This window comes from Tasmannia lanceolata, unplaced genomic scaffold, assembly GCF_043159265.1.
Source record: "Tasmannia lanceolata isolate RefF3 unplaced genomic scaffold, GAP_Taslan_0.1 ptg000018l, whole genome shotgun sequence".
Lineage (NCBI taxonomy): Eukaryota > Viridiplantae > Streptophyta > Magnoliopsida > Canellales > Winteraceae > Tasmannia > Tasmannia lanceolata.
This window is the reverse complement of record NW_027518695.1, coordinates 41419104-41433764: the sequence shown is the minus strand read 5'-3', so window position 1 is coordinate 41433764 and position 14661 is coordinate 41419104.

The following is a 14661-nucleotide window of genomic DNA, read 5'->3' as shown; positions in this document are numbered from 1 at the left end:
GCTTTGGTCTAGCAGTTTACACACCTACCTCCGATTCATTTACCATAAGTCACTCAATTCGACTCGAAATTTATTCAGATTCATACCATTCTGAAGATATCGAAGTGTAGTTGAAAACGGAAGAAACGGAGATGAAAAACTCTAATTATTTTAAGAGTTATGATAGAAATAGTTAGACTCGCGTTTTCGCCTAGCAGTTTACAGATCTACCTCCGAGTGAATGACCATAACTCACTCAATTCAACTCGGAATTCATTGAAATTTGTTCCATTTCAAGGGACTCGAAGTGTAGTTTATAACGGAAGAAACGGTGATGAAAAAAGCCAAGTATTTTGAGAGTTATGGTGGAAATAGTTAGACTCGCACTTTGGTCTAGCAGTTTACAGACCAACCTCCAATTGATTGACCATAACTTACTCAATTTAACTCGGAATTGATTCAAATTCTTGCCGTAGTGAAGATGTCGAAGTGTAGTTGAAAACGAAAGAAACGGAGATGAAAAACTCTAAGTATTTTAAGAGTTATGATAGAAATAGTTAGACTCGCGCTTTCGCCTAGCAGTTTACAGACCTACCTCCGATTTAAAGACCATAACTCACTCAATTCAACACGTAATTCAATGAAATTTGTTCCATTTCGAAGGAGTCGAAGTGTAGTTTAAAACGGAAGAAAAGGAGATGAAAAACTACTTGTATTTTGAGAGTTAAGATGGAAATAGTTAGATTCGCGCTTTGGTCTAACAGTTTGCAGACATACCTCCGATTAAATGACCATAACTCACTCAATTCAACTCGGAATTCATTGAAATTTGTTTCATTTCGAAGGAGTCGAAGTGTAGTTTAAAACGGAAGAAACAGAGAAGAAAAACTTCAGGTATTTTGAGAGTTATTGTGGAAATAGTTAGACTCGCGCTTTGTTCTAGCAGTTTACAGACCTACCTCCGATTGATTGACTAAAACTCACTCAATTAAATTTGAAATGGATTCAAATTCATGCCATTTCGAAGATGTCGAAGTGTAGTTGAAAACGGAAGAAACGGAGATGAAAAACTCCAAGTATCTTAAGAGTTATGATGGAAATAGTTAGACTCGTGGTTTGGTCTAGCAGTTTACACACTTACCTCCGATTCATTGACTATAAGTCACTCAATTCGACTCGGAATTTATTCAAATTCATACCATTCTGAAGATATCGAAGTGTAGTTGAAAACGGAAGAAACGGAGATGAAAAACTCTAATTATTTTAAGAGTTATGATAGAAATAGTTAGACTCGCGCTTTCGCCTAGTAGTTTACAGATCTACCTCCGAGTGAATGACCATAACTCACTCAATTCAACTCGGAATTCATTGAAATTTGTTCCATTTCGAAGGACTCGAAGTGTAGTTTAAAACGGAAGAAACGGAGATGAAAAAAGCCAAGTATTTGAGAGTTATGGTGGAAATAGTTAGACTCGCATTTTGGTCTAGCAGTTTACAGACCAACCTCCCATTAATTGACCATAACTTACTCAATTTAACTCGGAATTGATTCAAATTCATGCCATTGTGAAGATGTCGAAGTGTAGTTGAAAACGAAAGAAAAAGAGATGAAAAACTCCAAGTATCTTAAGAGTTATGATGGACATATTTAGGCTCGCGCTTTGGTCTAGCAGTTTACGGACCTACCTCCAATTCATTGACCCACTCAATTCGACTCGGAATTTATTCAAATGCATGCCATTTGGAAGATGTCGAAAAGTTGTTGAAAACGAAAGAAACGGAGATGAAAAACTCCAAGTATCTTAAGAGTTATGATGGACATATTTAGGCTCGCGCTTTGGTTTAGGAGTTTACGGACTTACCTCCGATTCATTGACCACTCAATTTGACTCGGAATTTATTCAAATTAATGCCATTTGGATGATGTCGAAGTGTTGTTGAAAACGAAAGAAACGGAGATGAAAAACTCCAAGTATTTTAAGAGTTATGATACAAATAGTTAGACTCGCGCTTTCGCCTAGCAGTTTACAGACCTACCTCTGATTTAATGACCATAACTCACTCAATTCAACACGTAATTCAATGAAATTTGTTCCATTTCGAATGAGTCGAAGTGTAGTTTAAAACGAAAGCAAAGGAGATGAAAAACTACTTGTATTTTGAGAGTTAAGATGGAAATAGTTAGATTCGCGCTTTGGTCTAGCAGTTTACAGACCTCCCTCCGATTCATTGACCATAAGTCACTCAATTCGACTCGGAGTTTATTCAAATTCATGCAATTTGGAAGATGTCGAAGAGTAGTTGAAAACGAAAGAAACGGAGATGAGAAACTCCAAGTATTTTAAGAGTTATGATAGAAATAGTTAGACTCGCGCTTTCGCCAAGCAGTTTACAGACCTACCTCCGATTTAATGACCATAACTCACTAAATTCAACACGTAATTCAATGAAATTTGTTCCATTTCGAAAGAGTCGAAGTGTAGTTTAAAACGGAAGCAAAGGAGATGAAAAACTACTTATATTTAGGGAGTTAAGATGAAAATAGTTAGATTCGCGCTTTGGTCTAGCAGCTTACAGACCTACCTTCGATTGATTGACTAAAACTCACTGAATTAAATTTGAAATGGATTCAAATTCATGCCATTTCGAAAATGTCGAAGTATAGTTGAAAACGGAAGAAACGGAAATGAAAAACTCCAACTATCTTAAGAGTTATGATGGAAATAGTTAGACTCGTGCTTTGGTCTAGCAGTTTACACACCTACCTCCGATTCATTGACCATAAGTCACTCAATTCGACTCGGAATTTATTCAAATTCATACCATTCTGAAGATATCAATGTGTAGTTGAAAACGGAAGAAACGGAGATGAAAAACTCTAATTATTTTAAGAGTTATGCTAGAAATAGTTTGACTCGCGCTTTCGCCTAGCAGTTTACAGATCTACCTCCGAGTGAATGACCATAACTCACTCAATTCAACTCGGAATTCATTGAAAATTTGTTCCATTTCAAGGGACTCGAAGTGTAGTTTATAACGGAAGAAAGGGAGATGAAAAAAGCCAATTATTTTGAGAGTTATGGTGGAAATAGTTAGACTCGCACTTTGGTCTAGCAGTTTATAGACCAACCTCCAATTGATTGACCATAACTTACTCAATTTAACTCGGAATTGATTCAAATTCATGCCATTTTAAAGATCTTGAAGAGTAGTTGAAAACGAAAGAAACGGAGATGAAAAACTCTAAGTATTTTAAGAGTTATGATAGAAATAGTTAGACTCGCGTTTTCGCCTAGTAGTTTACAGATCTACCTCCGAGTGAATGACCATAACTCAATCAATTCAACTCGGAATTCATTGAAATTTGTTCCATTTCGAAGGACTCGACGTGTAGTTTAAAACGGAAGAAACGAAGATGAAAAAAGCCAAGTATTTTGAGAGTTATGGTGGTAATAGTTTGACTCGCACTTTGGTCTAGCAGTTTACAGACCAACCTCCAATTGATTGACCATAACTTACTCAATTTAACTCGGAATTGATTCAAATTCATGCCATTGTGAAGATGTCGACGTGTAGTTGAAAATGAAAGAAACAGAGATGAAAAACTCCAAGTATCTTAAGAGTTATAATGGACATATTTAGGCTCGCGCTTTGGTGTAGAAGTTTACAGACCTACCTCCGATTCATTGACCCACTCAATTCGACTCGGAATTTATTCAAATGCATGCCATTTGGAAGGAGTCGAAGTGTAGTTTAAAACGGAATCAAACGAGATGAAAAACTATTTGTATTTTGAGAGTTAAGATGGAAATAGTTAGATTCGCGCTTTGGTCTAACAATTTACAGACCTACCTCCGATTCATTGACCATAAGTCACTCAATTCGACTCGAAATTTGTTCAAATTCATGCCATTTGTAACATGTCGAAGAGTAGTTGAAAACGAAAGAAACGGAGATGAAAAACTATAAGTATTTTAAGAGTTATGATAGAAATAGTTAGACTCGCGCTTTCGCCTAGCAGTTTACAGACCTACCTCCGATTTAATGACCATAACTCACTCAATTCAACACGTAATTCAATGAAATTTGTTCCATTTCGAAAGAGTCGAAGTGTAGTTTTAAACGGAAGAAACAGAGAAGAAAATCTCTAAGTATTTTGAGAGTTATTGTGGAAGTAGTTAGACTCGCGCTTTGGTCTAGCAGTTTACAGACCTACCTCCGATTGATTGACTAAAACTCACTCAATTAAATTTGAAATGGATTCAAATTCATGCCATTTCGAAGATGTTGAAGTGTAGTTGAAAACAGAAGAAACAGAGATGAAAAACTCCAAGTATCTTAAGAGTAATGATGGAAATAGTTAGACTCGTGCTTTGGTCTAGCAGTTTACACACCTACCTCCAATTCATTGACCATAAGTCACTCAATTCGACTCGGAATTTATTCAAATTCATACCATCTTGAAGGTATCGATGTGTAGTTGAAAACGGAAGAAACGGAGATGAAACACTCTAATTATTTTAAGAGTTATGATAGAAATAGGTTGACTCGCGCTTTCGCCTAGCAGTTTACAGATCTACCTCCGAGTGAATGACCATAACTCACTCAATTCAACTCGGAATTCATTGAAATTTGTTCCATTTCAAGGGACTCGAAGTGTAGTTTATAACGGAAGAAACGGAGATGAAAAAAGCCAAGTATTTTGAGAGTTATGGTGGAAATAGTTAGACTCGCACATTGGTCTAGCAGTTTATAGACCAACCTCCAATTGATTGACCATAACTTACTCAATTTAACTCGGAATTGATTCAAATTCATGCCATTTTGTAGATCTCGAAGAGTAGTTGAAAACGAAAGAAACGGAGATGAAAAACTCTAAGTATTTTAAGAGTTATGATAGAAATAGTTAGACTCGCGCTTTCGCCTAGCACTTTACAAATCTACCTCCGAGTGAATGACCATAACTCAATCAATTCAACTCGGAATTCATTGAAATTTGTTCCATTTCGAAGGACTCGACGTGTAGTTTAAAACGGAAGAAACGGAGATGAAAAAACCCAAGTATTTTGAGAGTTATGGTGGTAATAGTTAGACTCGCACTTTGGTCTAGCAATTTACAGACCAACCTCCAATTGATTGACCATAACTTACTCAATTTCACTCGGAATTGATTCAAATTCATACCATTGTGAAGATGTCGAAGTGCAGTTGAAAATGAAAGAAACAGAGATGAAAAACTCCAAGTATCTTAAGAGTTATGATGGACATATTTAGGCTCGCGCTTTAGTGTAGAAGTTTATAGACCTACCTCCGATTCATTGACCCACTCAATTCGACTCGGAATTTATTCAAATTTATGCCATTTGGAAGATGTCGAAGAGTAGTTGAAAACGAAAGAAACGGAGATGAAAAACTATAAGTATTTTAAGAGTTATGATAGAAATAGTTAGACTCGCGCTTTCGCCTAGCAGTTTACAGACCAACCTCCGATTTAATGGACATAACTCACTCAATTCAACACGTAATTCAATGAAACTTGTACCATTTCGAAGGAGTCAAAGTGTAGCTTAAAACGGAAGAAAATGAGATCAAAAACTACTTGTATTTTGAGAGTTAAGATGGAAATAGTTAGATTCGCTCTTTGGTCTAGCAGTTTGCAGACATACCTCCGATTGAATGACCATAACTCACTCAATTCAACTCGGAATTCATTGAACTTTGTTTCATTTCGAAGGAGTCGAAGTGTAGTTTAAAACGGAAGATACAGAGAAGAAAAACTCCAAGTATTTTGAGAGTTATTGTGGAAGTAGTTAGACTCGCGCTTTGGTCTAGCAGTTTACAGACCTACCTCCGATTGATTGACTAAAACTCACTCAATTAAATTTGAAATGGATTCAAATTCATGCCATTTCGAAGATGTTGAAGTGTACTTGAAAACAGAAGAAACGGAGATGGAAAACTTCAAGTATCTTAAGAGTAGTGATGGAAATAGTTAGACTCGTGCTTTGGTCTAGCAGTTTACACACCTACCTCCGATTCATTGACCATAAGTCACTCAATTCGACTCGGAATTTATTCAAATTCATACCATTCTGAAGATATCGAAGTGTAGTTGAAAACGGAAGAAACGGAGATGAAAAACTCTAATTATTTTAAGAGTTATGATAGAAATAGTTAGACTCGCGCTTTCGCCTAGCAGTTTACAGATCTACCTCCGTGTGAATGACCATAACTCAATCAATTCAACTCGGAATTCATTGAAATTTGTTCCATTTTGAAGGACTCGACATGTAGTTTAAAACGGAAGAAACGGAGATGAAAAAAGCCAAGTATTTTGAGAGTTATGGTGGTAATAGTTAGACTCGCACTTTGGTCTAGCAGTTTACAGACCTACCTCTGATTTAATGACCATAACTCACTCAATTCAACAAGTAATTCAATGAAACTTGTTCCATTTCGAAGGAGTCGAAGTGTAGCTTAAAACGGAAGAAAATGAGATGAAAAACTACTTGTATTTTGAGAGTTAAGATGGAAATAGTTATATTCGCGCTTTGGTCTAGCAGTTTGCAGACATACCTCCGATTGAATGACCATAACTCACTCAATTCAACTCGGAATTCATTGAACTTTGTTTCATTTCGAAGGAGTCGAAGTGTAGTTTAAAACGGAAGAAACGGAGATGAAAAAAGCCAAGTATTTTGAGAGTTATGGTAGAAATAGTTAGACTCGCACATTGGTCTAGCAGTTTATAGACCAACCTCCAATTGATTGACCGTAACTTACTCAATTTAACTCGGAATTGATTCAAATTCATGCCATTTTGTAGATCTCGAAGAGTAGTTGAAAACGAAAGAAACGGAGATGAAAAACTCTAAGTATTTTAAGAGTTATGATAGAAATAGTTAGACTCGCGCTTTCGCCTAGCACTTTACAGATCTACCTCCGAGTGAATGACCATAACTCAATCAATTCAACTCGGAATTCATTGAAATTTGTTCCATTTCGAAGGACTCGACGTGTAGTTTAAAACGGAAGAAACGGAGATGAAAAAAGCCAAGTATTTTGAGAGTTATGGTGGTAATAGTTAGACTCGCACTTTGGTCTAGCAGTTTACAGACCAACCTCCAATTGATTGACCATAACTAACTCAATTTAACTCGGAATTGATTCAAATTCATGCCATTGTGAAGATGTCGAAGTGTAGTTGAAAATGAAAGAAACAGAGATGAAAAACTCCAAGTATCTTAAGAGTTATGATGGACATATTTAGGCTCGCGCTTTAGTGTAGAAGTTTACAGACCTACCTCCGATTCATTGACCCACTCAATTCGACTCGGAATTTATTCAAATTAATGCCATTTGGAAGATGTCCAAGAGTAGTTGAAAACGAAAGAAACGAAGATGAAAAACTCCAAGTATTTTAAGAGTTATGATAGAAATAGTTAGACTCGTGCTTTCGCCTAGCAGTTTACAGACCTACCTCCGATTTAATGACCATAACTCACTCAATTCAACACGTAATTCAATGAAACTTGTACCATTTCGAAGGAGTCAAAGTGTAGCTTAAAACGGAAGAAAATGAGATGAAAAACTACTTGTATTTTGAGAGTTAAGATGGAAATAGTTAGATTCGCTCTTTGGTCTAGCAGTTTGCAGACATACCTCCGATTGAATGACCATAACTCACTCAATTCAACTCGGAATTCATTGAACTTTGTTTCATTTCGAAGGAGTCGAAGTGTAGTTTAAAACGGAAGAAACAGAGAAGAAAAACTCCAAGTATTTTGAGAGTTATTGTGGAAGTAGTTAGACTCGCGCTTTGATCTAGCAGTTTACAGACCTACCTCCGATTGATTGACTAAAACTCACTCAATTAAATTTGAAATGGATTCAAATTCATGCCATTTCGAAGATGTCGAAGTGTAGTTATAAACGGAAGAAACGGAGATGGAAAACTCCAAGTATCTTAAGAGTTATGATGGAAATAGTTAGGCTCGTGCTTTGGTCTAGCAGTTTACACACCTACCTCCGATTCATTGACCATAAGTCACTCAATTCGACTCGGAAACTATTCAAATTCATACCATTCTGAAGATATCGAAGTGTAGTTGAAAACGGAAGAAACGGAGATGAAAAACTGTAATTATTTTAAGAGTTATGATAGAAATAGTTAGACTCGTGCTTTCGCCTAGCAGTTTACAGATCTACCTCTGAGTGAATGACCATAACTCACTCAATTCAACTCGGAATTCATTGAAATTTGTTCCATTTCGAAGGACTCGAAGTGAAGTTTAAAACGGAAGAAACGGAGATGAAAAAAGCCAAGTATTTTGAGAGTTATGGTGGAAATAGTTAGACTCGCACATTGGTCTAGCAGTTTAGAGACCAACCTCCAATTGATTGACCATAACTTACTCAATTTAACTCGGAATTGATTCAAATTCATGCCATTTTGTAGATCTCGAAGAGTAGTTGAAAACGAAAGAAACGGAGATGAAAAACTCTAAGTATTTTAAGAGTTATGATAGAAATAGTTAGACTCGCGCTTTCGCCTAGCACTTTACAGATCTACCTCCGAGTGAATGACCATAACTCAATCAATTCAACTCGGAATTCATTGAAATTTGTTCCATTTCGAAGGACTCGACGTGTAGTTTAAAACGGAAGAAACGGAGATGAAAAAAGCCAAGTATTTTGAGAGTTATGGTGGTAATAGTTAGACTCGCACTTTGGTCTAGCAGTTTACAGACCAACCTCCAATTGATTGACCATAACTTACTCAATTTAACTCGGAATTGATTCAAATTCATACCATTGTGAAGATGTCGAAGTGCAGTTGAAAATGAAAGAAACAGAGATGAAAAACTCCAAGTATCTTAAGAGTTATGATGGACATATTTAGGCTCGCGCTTTAGTGTAGAAGTTTACAGACCTACCTCCGATTCATTGACCCACTCAATTCGACTCGGAATTTATTCAAATTAATGCCATTTGGAAGATGTCCAAGAGTAGTTGAAAACGAAAGAAACGAAGATGAAAAACTCCAAGTATTTTAAGAGTTATGATAGAAATAGTTAGACTCGCGCTTTCGCCTAGCAGTTTACAGACCTACCTCCGATTTAATGACCATAACTCACTCAATTCAACACGTAATTCAATGAAACTTGGTCCATTTCGAAGGAGTCGAAGTGTAGCTTAAAACGGAAGAAAATGAGATGAAAAACTACTTGTATTTTGAGAGTTAAGATGGAAATAGTTAGATTCGCGCTTTGGTCTAGCAGTTTGCAGACATACTTCCGATTGAATGACCATAACTCACTCAATTAAACTCGGAATTCATTGAAATTTGTACCATTTCGAAGGAGTCGAAGTGTAGTTTAAAACGAAAGAAACAGAGAAGCAAAACTCCAAGTATTTTGAGAGTTATTGTGGAAATAGTTACACTCGCGCTTTGGTCTAGCAGTTTACAGACCTACCTCCGATTGATTGACTAAAACTCACTCAATTAAATTTGAAATGGATTCAAATTCATGCCATTTCGAAGATGTCGAAGTGTAGTTATAAACGGAAGAAACGGAGATGGAAAACTCCAAGTATCTTAAGAGTTATGATGGAAATAGTTAGACTCGTGCTTTGGTCTAGCAGTTTACACACCTACCTCCGATTCATTGACCATAAGTCACTCAATTCGACTCGGAAACTATTCAAATTCATACCATTCTGAAGATATCGAAGTGTAGTTGAAAACGCAAGAAACGGAGATGAAAAACTGTAATTATTTTAAGAGTTATGATAGAAATAGTTAGACTCGTGCTTTCGCCTAGCAGTTTACAGATCTACCTCCGAGTGAATGACCATAACTCACTCAATTCAACTCGGAATTCATTGAAATTTGTTCCATTTCGAAGGACTCGAAGTGAAGTTTAAAACGGAAGAAACGGAGATGAAAAAAGCCAAGTATTTTGAGAGTTATGGTGGAAATAGTTAGACTCGCACTTTGGTCTAGCAGTTTACAGACCAACCTCCAATTGATTGACCATAACTAACTCAATTTAACTCGGAATTGATTCAAATTCATGCCATTGTGAAGATGTCGAAGTGTAGTTGAAAATGAAAGAAACAGAGATGAAAAACTCAAAGTATCTTAAGAGTTATGATGGACATATTTAGGCTCGCGCTTTAGTGTAGAAGTTTACAGACCTACCTCCGATTCATTGACCCACTCAATTCGACTCGGAATTTATTCAAATTAATGCCATTTGGAAGATGTCCAAGAGTAGTTGAAAACGAAAGAAACGAAGATGAAAAACTCCAAGTATTTTAAGAGTTATGATAGAAATAGTTAGACTCGCGCTTTCGCCTAGCAGTTTACAGACCTACCTCCGATTTAATGACCATAACTCACTCAATTCAACACGTAATTCAATGAAACTTGTACCATTTCGAAGGAGTCAAAGTGTAGCTTAAAACGGAAGAAAATGAGATGAAAAACTACTTGTATTTTGAGAGTTAAGATGGAAATAGTTAGATTCGCTCTTTGGTCTAGCAGTTTGCAGACATACCTCCGATTGAATGACCATAACTCACTCAATTCAACTCGGAATTCATTGAACTTTGTTTCATTTCGAAGGAGTCGAAGTGTAGTTTAAAACGGAAGAAACAGAGAAGAAAAACTCCAAGTTTTTTGAGAGTTATTGTGGAAGTAGTTAGACTCGCGCTTTGGTCTAGCAGTTTACAGACCTACCTCCGATTGATTGACTAAAACTCACTCAATTAAATTTGAAATGGATTCAAATTCATGCCATTTCGAAGATGTCGAAGTGTAGTTATAAACGGAAGAAACGGAGATGGAAAACTCCAAGTATCTTAAGAGTTATGATGGAAATAGTTAGACTCGTGCTTTGGTCTAGCAGTTTACACACCTACCACCGATTCATTGACCATAAGTCACTCAATTCGACTCGGAAACTATTCAAATTCATACCATTCTGAAGATATCGATGTGTAGTTGAAAACGGAAGAAACGGAGATGAAAAACTGTAATTATTTTAAGAGTTATGATAGAAATAGTTAGACTCGTGCTTTCGCCTAGCAGTTTACAGATCTACCTCTGAGTGAATGACCATAACTCACTCAATTCAACTCGGAATTCATTGAAATTTGTTCCATTACGAAGGACTCGAAGTGAAGTTTAAAACGGAAGAAACGGCGATGAAAAAAGCCAAGTATTTTGAGAGTTATGGTGGAAATAGTTAGACTCGCACATTGGTCTAGCAGTTTATAGACCAACCTCCAATTGATTGACCATAACTTACTCAATTTAACTCGGAATTGATTCAAATTCATGCCATTTTGTAGATCTCGAAGAGTAGTTGAAAACGAAAGAAACGGAGATGAAAAACTCTAAGTATTTTAAGAGTTATGATAGAAATAGTTAGACTCGCGCTTTCGCCTAGCACTTTACAGATCTACCTCCGAGTGAATGACCATAACTCAATCAATTCAACTCGGAATTCATTGAAATTTGTTCCATTTCGAAGGACTCGACGTGTAGTTTAAAACGGAAGAAACGGAGATGAAAAAAGCCAAGTATTTTGAGAGTTATGGTGGTAATAGTTAGACTCGCACTTTGGTCTAGCAGTTTACAGACCAACCTCCAATTGATTGACCATAACTTACTCAATTTAACTCGGAATTGATTCAAATTCATACCATTGTGAAGATGTCGAAGTGCAGTTGAAAATGAAAGAAACAGAGATGAAAAACTCCAAGTATCTTAAGAGTTATGATGGACATATTTAGGCTCGCGCTTTAGTGTAGAAGTTTACAGACCTACCTCCGATTCATTGACCCACTCAATTCGACTCGGAATTTATTCAAATTAATGCCATTTGGAAGATGTCCAAGAGTAGTTGAAAACGAAAGAAACGAAGATGAAAAACTCCAAGTATTTTAAGAGTTATGATAGAAATAGTTAGACTCGCGCTTTCGCCTAGCAGTTTACAGACCTACCTCCGATTTAATGACTATAACTCACTCAATTCAACACGTAATTCAATGAAACTTGGTCCATTTCGAAGGAGTCGAAGTGTAGCTTAAAACGGAAGAAAAGGAGATGAAAAACTACTTGTACTTTGAGAGTTAAGATGGAAATAGTTAGATTCGCGCTTTGGTCTAGCAGTTTGCAGACATACTTCCGATTGAATGACCATAACTCACTCAATTAAACTCGGAATTCATTGAAATTTGTACCATTTCGAAGGAGTCGAAGTGTAGTTTAAAACGAAAGAAACAGAGAAGAAAAACTCCAAGTATTTTGAGAGTTATTGTGGAAATAGTTACACTCGCGCTTTGGTCTAGCAGTTTACAGACCTACCTCCGATTGATTGACTAAAACTCACTCAATTAAATTTGAAATGGATTCAAATTCATGCCATTTCGAAGATGTCGAAGTGTAGTTATAAACGGAAGAAACGGAGATGGAAAACTCCAAGTATCTTACGAGTTATGATGGAAATAGTTAGACTCGTGCTTTGGTCTAGCAGTTTACACACCTACCTCCGATTCATTGACCATAAGTCACTCAATTCGACTCGGAAACTATTCAAATTCATACCATTCTGAAGATATCGAAGTGTAGTTGAAAACGGAAGAAACGGAGATGAAAAACTGTAATTATTTTAAGAGTTATGATAGAAATAGTTAGACTCGTGCTTTCGCCTAGCAGTTTACAGATCTACCTCTGAGTGAATGACCATAACTCACTCAATTCAACTCGAAATTCATTGAAATTTGTTCCATTTCGAAGGACTCGAAGTGAAGTTTAAAACGGAAGAAACGGAGATGAAAAAAGCCAAGTATTTTGAGAGTTATGGTGGAAATAGTTAGACTCGCACTTTGGTCTAGCAGTTTACAGACCAACCTCCAATTGATTGACCATAACTAACTCAATTTAACTCGGAATTGATTCAAATTCATGCCATTGTGAAGATGTCGAAGTGTAGTTGAAAATGAAAGAAACAGAGATGAAAAACTCCAAGTATCTTAAGAGTTATGATGGACATATTTAGACTCGCGCTTTGGTCTAGCAGTTTACGGACCTACCTCCGATTCATTGACCCACTCAATTCGACTCGGAATTTATTCAAATTAATGCCATTTGGAAGATGTCGAAGAGTAGTTGAAAACGAAAGAAACGGAGATGAAAAACTATAAGTATTTTAAGAGTTATGATAGAAATAGTTAGACTCGCGCTTTCGCCTAGCAGTTTACAGACCAACCTCCGATTTAATGGACATAACTCACTCAATTCAACACGTAATTCAATGAAACTTGTACCATTTCGAAGGAGTCAAAGTGTAGCTTAAAACGGAAGAAAATGAGATGAAAAACTACTTGTATTTTGAGAGTTAAGATGGAAATAGTTAGATTCGCTCTTTGGTCTAGTAGTTTGCAGACATACCTCCGATTGAATGACCATAACTCACTCAATTCAACTCGGAATTCATTGAACTTTGTTTCATTTCGAAGGAGTCGAAGTGTAGTTTAAAACGGAAGAAACAGAGAAGAAAAACTCCAAGTATTTTGAGAGTTATTGTGGAAGTAGTTAGACTCGCGCTTTGGTCTAGCAGTTTACAGACCTACCTCCGATTGATTGACTAAAACTCACTCAATTAAATTTGAAATGGATTCAAATTCATGTCATTTCGAAGATGTTGAAGTGTACTTGAAAACAGAAGAAACGGAGATGGAAAACTTCAAGTATCTTAAGAGTAATGATGGAAATAGTTAGACTCGTGCTTTGGTCTAGCAGTTTACACACCTACCTCCGATTCATTGACCATAAGTCACTCAATTCGACTCGGAATTTATTCAAATTCATACCATTCTGAAGATATCGAAGTGTAGTTGAAAACGGAAGAAACGGAGATGAAAAACTCTAATTATTTTAAGAGTTATGATAGAAATAGTTAGACTCGCGCTCTCGCCTAGCAGTTTACAGATCTACCTCCGTGTGAATGACCATAACTCAATCAATTCAACTCGGAATTCATTGAAATTTGTTCCATTTCGAAGGACTCGACATGTAGTTTAAAACGGAAGAAACGGAGATGAAAAAAGCCAAGTATTTTGAGAGTTATGGTGGTAATAGTTAGACTCGCACTTTGGTCTAGCAATTTACAGACCAACCTCCAATTAATTAACCATAACTTACTCAATTTCACTCGGAATTGATTCAAATTCATACCATTGTGAAGATATCGAAGTGTAGTTGAAAATGACAGAAACAGAGATGAAAAACTCCAAGTATCTTAAGAGTTATGATGGACATATTTAGGCTCGCGCTTTGGTGTAGAAGTTTACAGAGCTACCTCCGATTCATTGACCCACTCAATTCGACTCGGAATTTATTCAAATTAATGCCATTTGGAAGATGTCGAAGAGTAGTTGAAAACGAAAGAAACGGAGATGAAAAACTACAAGTATTTTAAGAGTTATGATAGAAATAGTTAGACTCGCGCTTTCGCCTAGCAGTTTACAGACCTACCTCCGATTTAATGACCATAACTCACTCAATTCAACAAGTAATTCAATGAAACTTGTTCCATTTCGAAGGAGTCGAAGTGTAGCTTAAAACGGAAGAAAAGGAGATGAAAAACTACTTGTATTTTGAGAGTTAAG